Genomic DNA, 9,324 nt, shown 5'->3' on the forward strand with positions numbered 1-9,324 from the left:
GCTCTTGTATAATATATTCAACATCTTTAGGGTCGAGGCATATGAGTAGAGGGTGAGAGACAACCTTTTTGTATAGAGAATCGTCAACTAGAATGAACTGAGTTGCCAATCTTTTGAGAAGTCAACCTAATTCGAGTGATTGGGTAAGGTCCCTTCCTTCAGAAATGAGATGAAGGATGCTTGCAATCAACTAACTCGCTGAGTGTAGGGCATTGTTCTATTTGTGAAACTAACATAATTCAGACAACCAAGTCATTCAGGGTTTATATGGCCAAGACACTTACTATTTTGGTTAGCTCGTCTGCCTTTTGGTTTTCAACTCTAGATATTTTCTAGATGACAATTCAAGGAATCCCACTTTCAATTTTCTGAAAGCCTGCGCATAACCTCGAAGTTGATCGTTCTTGGTTTCGATAGTCCCTTCGAGCTACTGTATAGCTAATTGGGAATCCGAGTGAATGATCACATGGGAAGCCTCAACTTGTTTGGTAGCTCAAAGACCAACTAACAATGCCTCATACTCAGTCTCATTATTAGAGATTCGGAATTTCAATTGTATGACAACCTGTAACACTTCTTCATGGAGTGAGATCAATAACATGCCATCCCACTACCTTGCTTCATAGCTAACTCGTCGACGAAGATCCTCTAAGTCTCCTTTGACTTCAGACATGGAGTTTTGGTCAAGAAGTCTGCTAACACTTGCACCTTGATAGCTATTTGGGGCTGGTATTGAATGTCGTACTCATTGAGTTCAGTGCTCCATTTGATGAGTCATCCTAAGGTCTTGGTGTTAGTCAATGTCTGATTCAAGGTGTTGTTGGTAAGCACGATGATAGGATAGGATAGGATAGGATAAGATAGGATAGAAAATACGATCGCAATTTGCGTGCTGTTGTGGCCAGAGCCAACTTCTCTAAAGTGGAATATCTAGTCTCCACATCCTTTAGAAGGTGAGCGGTGAAATAGATGGGGTGTTGGGTGTCATCCTCCTACTGAAATAGAACCGAGCTAAATGTTCCTTCGGCCACTGCCAAATACAACCAGAGTGTCTCCTTTATGATAGGCTTAGAGTGTAGAGGAAGTTTGGTCAGGTATGCTTTGAGCTCCATGAAGGATTGCTCACACTTGTCATCCCACTCAAGCTGAGCTAACTTTTAGAGAACCTTGAAGAAGGGCAAGCTCTTGTTGGCTAATCTATATATGAATCAGGAGAGTGTGGTTATTCACCCAACTAATCTCTGAGTCTGCTTGAGGCTTTTAGTGAGGGCATATCTTGCAATGCTTGGACTTTCTCTAGATTGACCTCAATTCCTTGCTCGGTTATGATGTAACTTAGGAAACAACCATGCTTGACTCCGAACATGCACTTGTTCAGATTTAGTTTGAGACCATATTGGCGCAATGTGCCACAGATCCCCTCGATGTCCCCCCTAGCTTGACTTATGACTAACCCCTTGACTCTTGACCCTCATACTGCCACATGGAGACCTCCACTATAATAATAATAAAATAAATTTTAATTGTCATAGTTCAATCCTAAACAATGGTACTAAATAGTTGTCATAAATCATGTTTCTTTCAATTTCATTTTGGATTTTTGTTGTCGGTGTTAAGATATTATATTCATGTTATTTATCAAAATTTATATCGATTTGCTTTCTTTGACTTCAATTAATGTTTCAGTTTGCAACATCAATCAAGAATCACTATTACAATCAATTTCAGTATAATGAAGTAAGAAGTGAATAGAACAAATTCGTCTACTTCTATGTGGGTGCCTAAGGGTTGTATACGTTGTGATATAAATTTTTGTATTGTATTTAGAAATTTGTAAGTACCTCGTGGTAGTTTTGATATAATCAACTAAGTCAAGTTGGGTCCTGTTGTAGTTTGATCCTTATGTCTAAGTGTGCAAAAACTTAGGAGTACAAGAAGTCGAGTGAAAGACGTAGCCAGCAAGAAGGATCACACGGGAGAGAGTCAACGGGCTCAGTGCGTTTGAGGAATGAGGTGCTACGAAAGAGTACGCTGGTGGATGAGAAGGAAGTGCGTGACATTTTCGAGGAAAGATAAGCTAGAGCGAAAGCTTACTCGAGAAGGCTGAAAAATGGATTCGGGTGATCCCTATTTCGGATGGCCGAAATCACCCCAAGCGAGTAGAGCTGGAGCAGAAAGTCAACATGGAGTTGACTCTGGTCTGAACACCTGGACCAATCTTCAGCGTTGTGGATCAGATCTACGAGGGTCTCGACCCCCAGAACGGGTCCGGGTGCTCGGATCAGGTCCAGGTGCCCGGAGCAGGTCCGAGGGCTAGGAGCGGGTCCGAGGGCTCGGAGTAGGATAAAATTTTATCTCGCACCCATTGCGTAGCCGTTTGCGCGATAATAAGATTTGCCATGCTGGGGGAGCCCAGATCGTGCCACATCAATAAACGGTCATTTTCGACCAGTGAGCTATAAATAAATCTCTAGTCTTCTCCTTTTTGAACAACACACTCTGTACTTCATTTCTCTTTTTGTTTTTCGTTTACGAGCTTAATTTTTGTGTACAAGGCTTCTCCACCTCTGACGTTTTGTTCGAGAAGGAGATCTTCATAGTGGGCTCATTTGCCTTGGAATAACAATCCTCTGATTGCCAACCAAGTAAATTGATTGTCTCATACTTTTTTTTATTCTGTAATATTTCTTTAAGTGTGTAATTATTTTAAAGTTCGATTGAGTTGAGAAAGGTATTGTTATTTTTTATTGTGCAGGGGAATTCACTCCTCTTGCCAGCCGCAAGGGATCTACAATTGGTATCAGAGCCCAATCGCTTCAGAAGGACTAGCCGTCGAACGAAGCACAAAAGATGATGGCCAGAACAAGCATCCACCCGCCAACGTTCGAGGGAGACTTTGCACATTAGAAGAAGATGGAGGTTTATTTCAAAATTGATTTTGATATATTTCCTATCTTAAAAATTGGTTTTGTAGTACCTACCGATAGCAACGGCAAGTTGAAGAAAGAAGAACACTGGATGAAGAAGGAATAAGCTGAATTTGTGGCAAATGGAAAAGCAGAATTCCATTTGCTAAGCGCGCCGCCACCACAAGAGATAAACCGAATCGAAGTCTATGAGTCTGTAAAAGATATCTGGGAAAAATTCCTAGAGCTTCACGAAGGATCATCGAAGCCAAGCTTGCAAGGAGAGACCAACTTTGGAACCGACTAACGAATCTACAACTAAAGGAAGGTGAAATAGTTCCTCAACTGCACGCCAAGCTAAAGGAGCTAGTCACCAAACTCATGAATCTTGGAGAAAAGGTAACCAATCAAGATTTGCTAAGGTATGCACTTAACGCTTTTCTTAAAACTCTTGAATGGTCATCTCTAGTAGATGTATATTACATCTCTAGAGATTTAGAGGTAAGTAATTTAGAAGAACTATTTTGTACTTTTAAAATTCATGAGCCTAAATGTGCAAATCTAAAGAATTCGAAGCGCAACATTGCCTTGAAGGGAAAGATTGACGAACCAGATTCTTAAATATATCTCGATGATGACGAAATGATGTGTATGGTAAGAAAGTTTAAAAAGTTTGTTAAAACTAATAAATTCAATCAAGTGTAAGCTAAAAGAATAAAAAGGAAAGTGAGGTGCTATATGTTAGATCGTAGAGCTCGCTCGAGGGGGGGGGGGGGAATAGCGATTTAAAATTTCAAATTAAGTATGCAGCAAAAATACGAATGACAATGCTAACACAAACTATTTTTACTTGGTTCATAGCCTTCGTCGACTCCTACTCCAAGGTCCGCACTCGTCGAGTGCTTTCGTTGGGCAATCACTAATAATTCGCAAGATGTTACAAATGTAAGTACAAGAATAATCAAAACAATACCGACAACAGAGAAAGAAAATCGAGCACAGGTTGTCGGAGAGGCTTCGCGGCGTCGCAGGAGCAAAGCGCAATGGAGCAGTCGTAGAAGAAGTTGTTGTTCTGATGCTCCGTGGAGGCCTTCTTTTATAGGCATGCTCCGGGCGCTCGGATCCCTTTTGAGCACCTGGACCGTGACGTCGGCCAGCCAATCAGCTCTCGCCTAGTTGTCGAGATAGGAATTGCACTCCAGGCGCCCGGATCCCTTCTGGGCACCCGGACCACCATTTTTTAGCAATCCATTTCCTGCAAGAAAATCTTAATCCGAGGCAAATGTAAATTTATACTACCCTGCAAACCAAAGTGTTAGTACAATTATAGTAAAAGGGTAGTAATTAGATTCCATCTCACCAAGACCGGAATCTAGTCACCATCTCAACTTAGATTCCCAAAATGGTTCTAAGTTAGATCGACCCATACTGTTCCCTCTAACGGGGAACGTGTCCTCACCAAGTCACCCCCCTCCAGTGACTTATCTTAACTTACCTGCCAGACATTCAGTCAGCCCGTCGACCTTTCTAGACCTGCCAAACATCAGGTCAGCCCGTCGACCTGTTTGGACTTCGTGCTAGATATCAGGTCAGCCCGTCGACCTAGCTAGACTTCGTGCCAGACATCCGGTCAGCCCGTCGACTTGTCTGGACTTCGTGCCAGACATCCGGTCGGCCCGTCGACCTAGTTGGGTTTCGTGTCGGACATCTGGTCAACCTATCGACCAGTTTGGACTTTGTGCCAGTTTTCAGGTCAGCTCGTCGACCTAATTGGACTTCGTACCAACTATTTAGTTGGCCCGTCGACCTAGCTGGGCTTCGTGCCAGCTATCCGGTCGGCCCATCAACCTAGCTGGGCTTCTCCTGCACACTTAGTCAAAGTGTTAGATCACAACGAAACTAACTTAACCTACTTTATCATTCATTAAAACCTGAGTTAGACCGTCAGTGCTAACTGCACCAACACTATCATTGCAATGAAGAAGGGTATGCCAAAGACAACTGTCCAAAACTGAAGAACATGGACAAAAACAAGGATAAGGACAAAAGACTGACCCAGAAGAAGCACAAGAATAGAAAGACGGCGTGGGACAAAACGTTGTCATCAAATTCGGAAGTCGTAGACTATGCTGGACTTGCACTGATGGCAAGTCACCAAGAGGATGAAGAAGCAAGCTCATCCGAAATAAGCATAAAGAGCATCGATGAAGGGAGAGCCACTTCAGAAGGAAGTAGCAATACAAGGGGAGCTTCAGATAATGAGATCGATAAGGTAAGCCAGATACAATCTCTACCTCCTAACCAGTTATTTAAATTTATTAAAATATTATCAAAAAATAATGGTCAATTAGAAAAGGATAATAAAAATTATTAATGGAAAATAAAGAACTAAAAGGAACTTTAGCATGTCGACTAGAAAATTTCGACAAAATAAAAAGAAAAAATAAAAATAAAAAGAAAAAATAGAAAATTAAAAGAAAAGATAGAAAATTTGAAGAATCCTGCATATTCAAATTTTATTACTTCAAATTTTAGAAATTATCAAGGACTTAATTGTCATTTTAAATATCATAAGGATCAAATTAGAAAACTATCACCAAAATATGTCTCGAAATTTTTTTGATTAATCTGGTTGGAAGGAACCTATATTGAGTTTCAAAATCATGTTTAAATTAAATTTTTATATATGTTGTACTTTCAATTTGATTTAATGTTTTCTTTTCTTAGAATTATCTAAATAAATTGTTTCGTATAATTTCTATTTAAAATTCATTTTATCTTTAATTTTTCTGAGAAAGAGGATTTCATTATTTATCTGTAGGAAAAATTTTAAAATTTTGTACTGTTTAATTATTTTTTATGCATTTTTAACAAAAATTATAATTTTCAATTAAATAATATTTCCTAGAGTTATGTTTATAAATTTTATTTTTCTATAAAAATTTATTATGTTCTATATCCATGAAAAAAAATTTTAAATTTTTTTTTTGACTGTTATTAAATTTTATATAAATTATTTATTTAAATGCTAACTTTTAAAATTTAAAAAATTCTCTAAGAGTTAATTTTTGAAAATTTATTTTTTTATGAAAAAATACTTATTCAATTACATTCTCATAAAATTTGATTTTTCAAGCTTAAAAATTATTTTAAAGTATTTTTTTTATAAAACTATATCTTTCTATAAAAAATAATTTATTACTGTTCAAATCATTTTTAAATTTTTATGAAAATTTTATTACTACTTTGGATATGCTGTTATATAAATTTTCAAAAATTTTCAACACATAACATTAATTTTAAAATTATTTAGCTAAAAATACTTTATAAATTACAAAAGTTAAAATTTTGAAAATTCTAAGTTTTTTGAATATTAGATTTGTATAGATTATTTCAGATTTGTTTCAAAGTTATTTTCTAATATTTCCTCTATTTTTCAAAGGGGAGAATTAGAAATTAAGTTTAGGGGAGGTGCATTCTTTTTGCATTAAATATTATTAATTGCAAATTATATACTTGTTATTTTTTCTGTTATTAATTTTTAATTTATCCTAACTTAACTTGGTTTGTTCACATAAAAAAGGGGTAGATTGTAAGTACCCCGTGGTAGTTTTGATGTGATCAACCAAGTCAAGTTAGGTCCTGCTATGGTTTGATCATTGTGCCTAAGTGTGTAGGAACTTAGGAGCACAAGAAGTCGAGCGAAAGACGCGACTAGTCAGAAGGATCGCATGGGAGATAGTTGACGGGCTCGGTAAGTTCGAGGGACGAGGTGCTGCAGAAAAGTACACTAACAGACGAGAAGGCAACATACGATGTTTCTGAGGGACGAGAAGCTGGAGCGGAAGCTTACTTGAGAAGGCCGGAAAATAGGTTCAGGTGAGCCCTATTTCGGATGACCGAAATCACACAAGCGAGCATAGCCGGGGCGGAAGACCCGGACACAAAGTCAACATGGAGTTAACTCTGGTATGGTTGCCCAGATTAGTTTGGTCCAATTAGGGTGCCTCGATCTCTTCGGTGCTGTGGATTAGATCTACAAGAGTCTGAGCGCCCCGAGCAGGATAAAATTTTATCCCACGCCCATTGCATAACCGTTTACATGACGATAAGATTAGTCATGCAAGGGGTGCTCGGACTGTGTCACGTCAACAAACAGTCATTTCAACCAGTTGGATATAAATAGAGCTCTGGTCTTCTCCTTTTCGAACAACACACTCTGTACTTTAATTCTTTTTCTATTTTTCGTTTACAAGTTTAATTTCTGTGTACAAGGCTTCCCCGCTTCCGACGCTTTGTTCGAAATTTTTTTTTTCATAGTGAGCTCATTTGCCTTGGAATAGTAATCCTCTCATTGCCAACTAAGTAAATTGATTGTCTCTTACTTATTTTTTATTCTGTAATATTTTTTTTAAGTGTGTAATTATTTTAAAATTCAATCGAATTGAGAAAGATATTGTTGTTTTTTATTGTGCAGGGTAATTCACCCCCCTCCCCCTTACCGGCCGCAAGGGACTTAGAGGTCAAACATGTCTTTTGTGAATATACTTTGGATTGTATTTGGTAGATATTTATAGTATATTTATTTTATTTTAGTGGTGAAAAATATTTTATTCAATTAAAATTATGTTGCAATAAAATATGATTAATTACTTCCTACACTACACATAAATAGAGTAATACAATACAAAAGACTTTGATAAATATAAATAATAGTGAAGTTAAAGAGAAGGGAAGCCTTGGTGCAACGATAAAATTTTTACTTTGTGACCAAAAGATTATAAATTTAAATCTTGAAAATAGACTGTTTTTTGAGTAGTGAAGTTATAACTTGTGAAATTATATATAATCAATTATTTCGATATTTTTACATAACGCTAAAATAAAATAAAAACTATTTTTTTAAAAAATCAGTTCAATTTTGAATCAATTACGGATTAGACAAAGACTTTAGGTGGTATTTGATAGGGTGTAATGTGTCTTGTAATGTAATCAGGATTATATTACAAGGTTGATTATTTTGTTTAGTTTACTTTTAAACTTGTAACGTAATGTAATCTTAATTACAAAATGATAATGAAGTTTTGTAATCTGGATTACAAAGTAAATACTATATAATTCGATTACATTACGAGGTCATCGTTTAACCAAAATTTTAATATCGAATATACCCCTAGTCCGTCGCTTGTCGTCGTTCGACTGCCGCTCGTCGCCACCACCGCCTGTCGATCGTTGGCACCCCTGTAGCCGCCGCTAGCCGTCGTTGTTGCCCGCTGGCGACGGCCGACGATTGCCGGCGGCGGCGGCCACTGACCGTTGTCATCACCCACTAGCGACGGTCGATCGTTGCCGACAGCGGTCGACAGTTGCCAGCGACGGTAGTCGACGGTTGTCGGCAGCGACGATCGCAAGCTTCAGCAGAGGTGCAACAGTCGCCGGTAGAAGTCGCAAGATATTTTTATCATTTTATAATAAAACGAATTACATTCCTTATAAAAAAATAATGAACACCAAATAAAAGAATTTAATCATCAAGATTACATATATTATATTATCAAATATAATAATATAATCAAAATTATATTACATTACATTACAAATTTAATTATATTATAAACTCGATTACATTATATCAAATCAAATGAAGCCAGTGCTGATCATTTACGATGAATAGTTAAGTAATAAAAGGATCGGACCTTTTGTACTTCACATATATAATTATCTGTTTATTATTTTGTTAAATATTAAAAAGTCTATCAATCAAATTTTAGAAGTATCCAAAACAATCTAAAGATGAGAAACTAATTAGATTTGATAATATTTTTTTAAATATAAAAGTTTAGGGCCTCCACGTGTGTATCAGGGCTCATGAGCCTTAATCGGGCTTCGATTAATGAAACAATTTATACAGTAGTAGTTAAATTTGTTTGGTACCTATCATTCAAATAGTAATAGGGGAAGTACAAAATAAGTACATGAAAAGGGATAAAATGAACTAAAGTTAAGAGGAAAAATAAATGATAGCACACAATTATGCACGAGAAGAAATTTAATAATAGGATGAATCTTGATTAATCCTAAGTGATCGGTTTAGATCTATAAATTTTTTTTATCAATCATTAAAATAAATTGAGAAGTACTTATTCAATAAATATGTCATATCTAGAGATTGAATCATGGATGACTGAATGACAACTTGAATATCTTACCAAAAATAAAATTTAATAATAATAATAATAATAATAATAAGAGAAATGATGATAGAGAAAAAAATGATCAACTAGGTAGTTGATTACTCCGATCACATAATTTAATCCAATAAAAATTTATTTATAGTCGTCCGATACACATAAAATAGTTAAATTAAAAAGTTATCACACTATTAAATTAAATAAATAATCTATATCTTATTATTTTA

This window comes from Zingiber officinale, chromosome 8B (genome assembly GCF_018446385.1).
Source record: "Zingiber officinale cultivar Zhangliang chromosome 8B, Zo_v1.1, whole genome shotgun sequence".
NCBI lineage: Eukaryota > Viridiplantae > Streptophyta > Magnoliopsida > Zingiberales > Zingiberaceae > Zingiber > Zingiber officinale.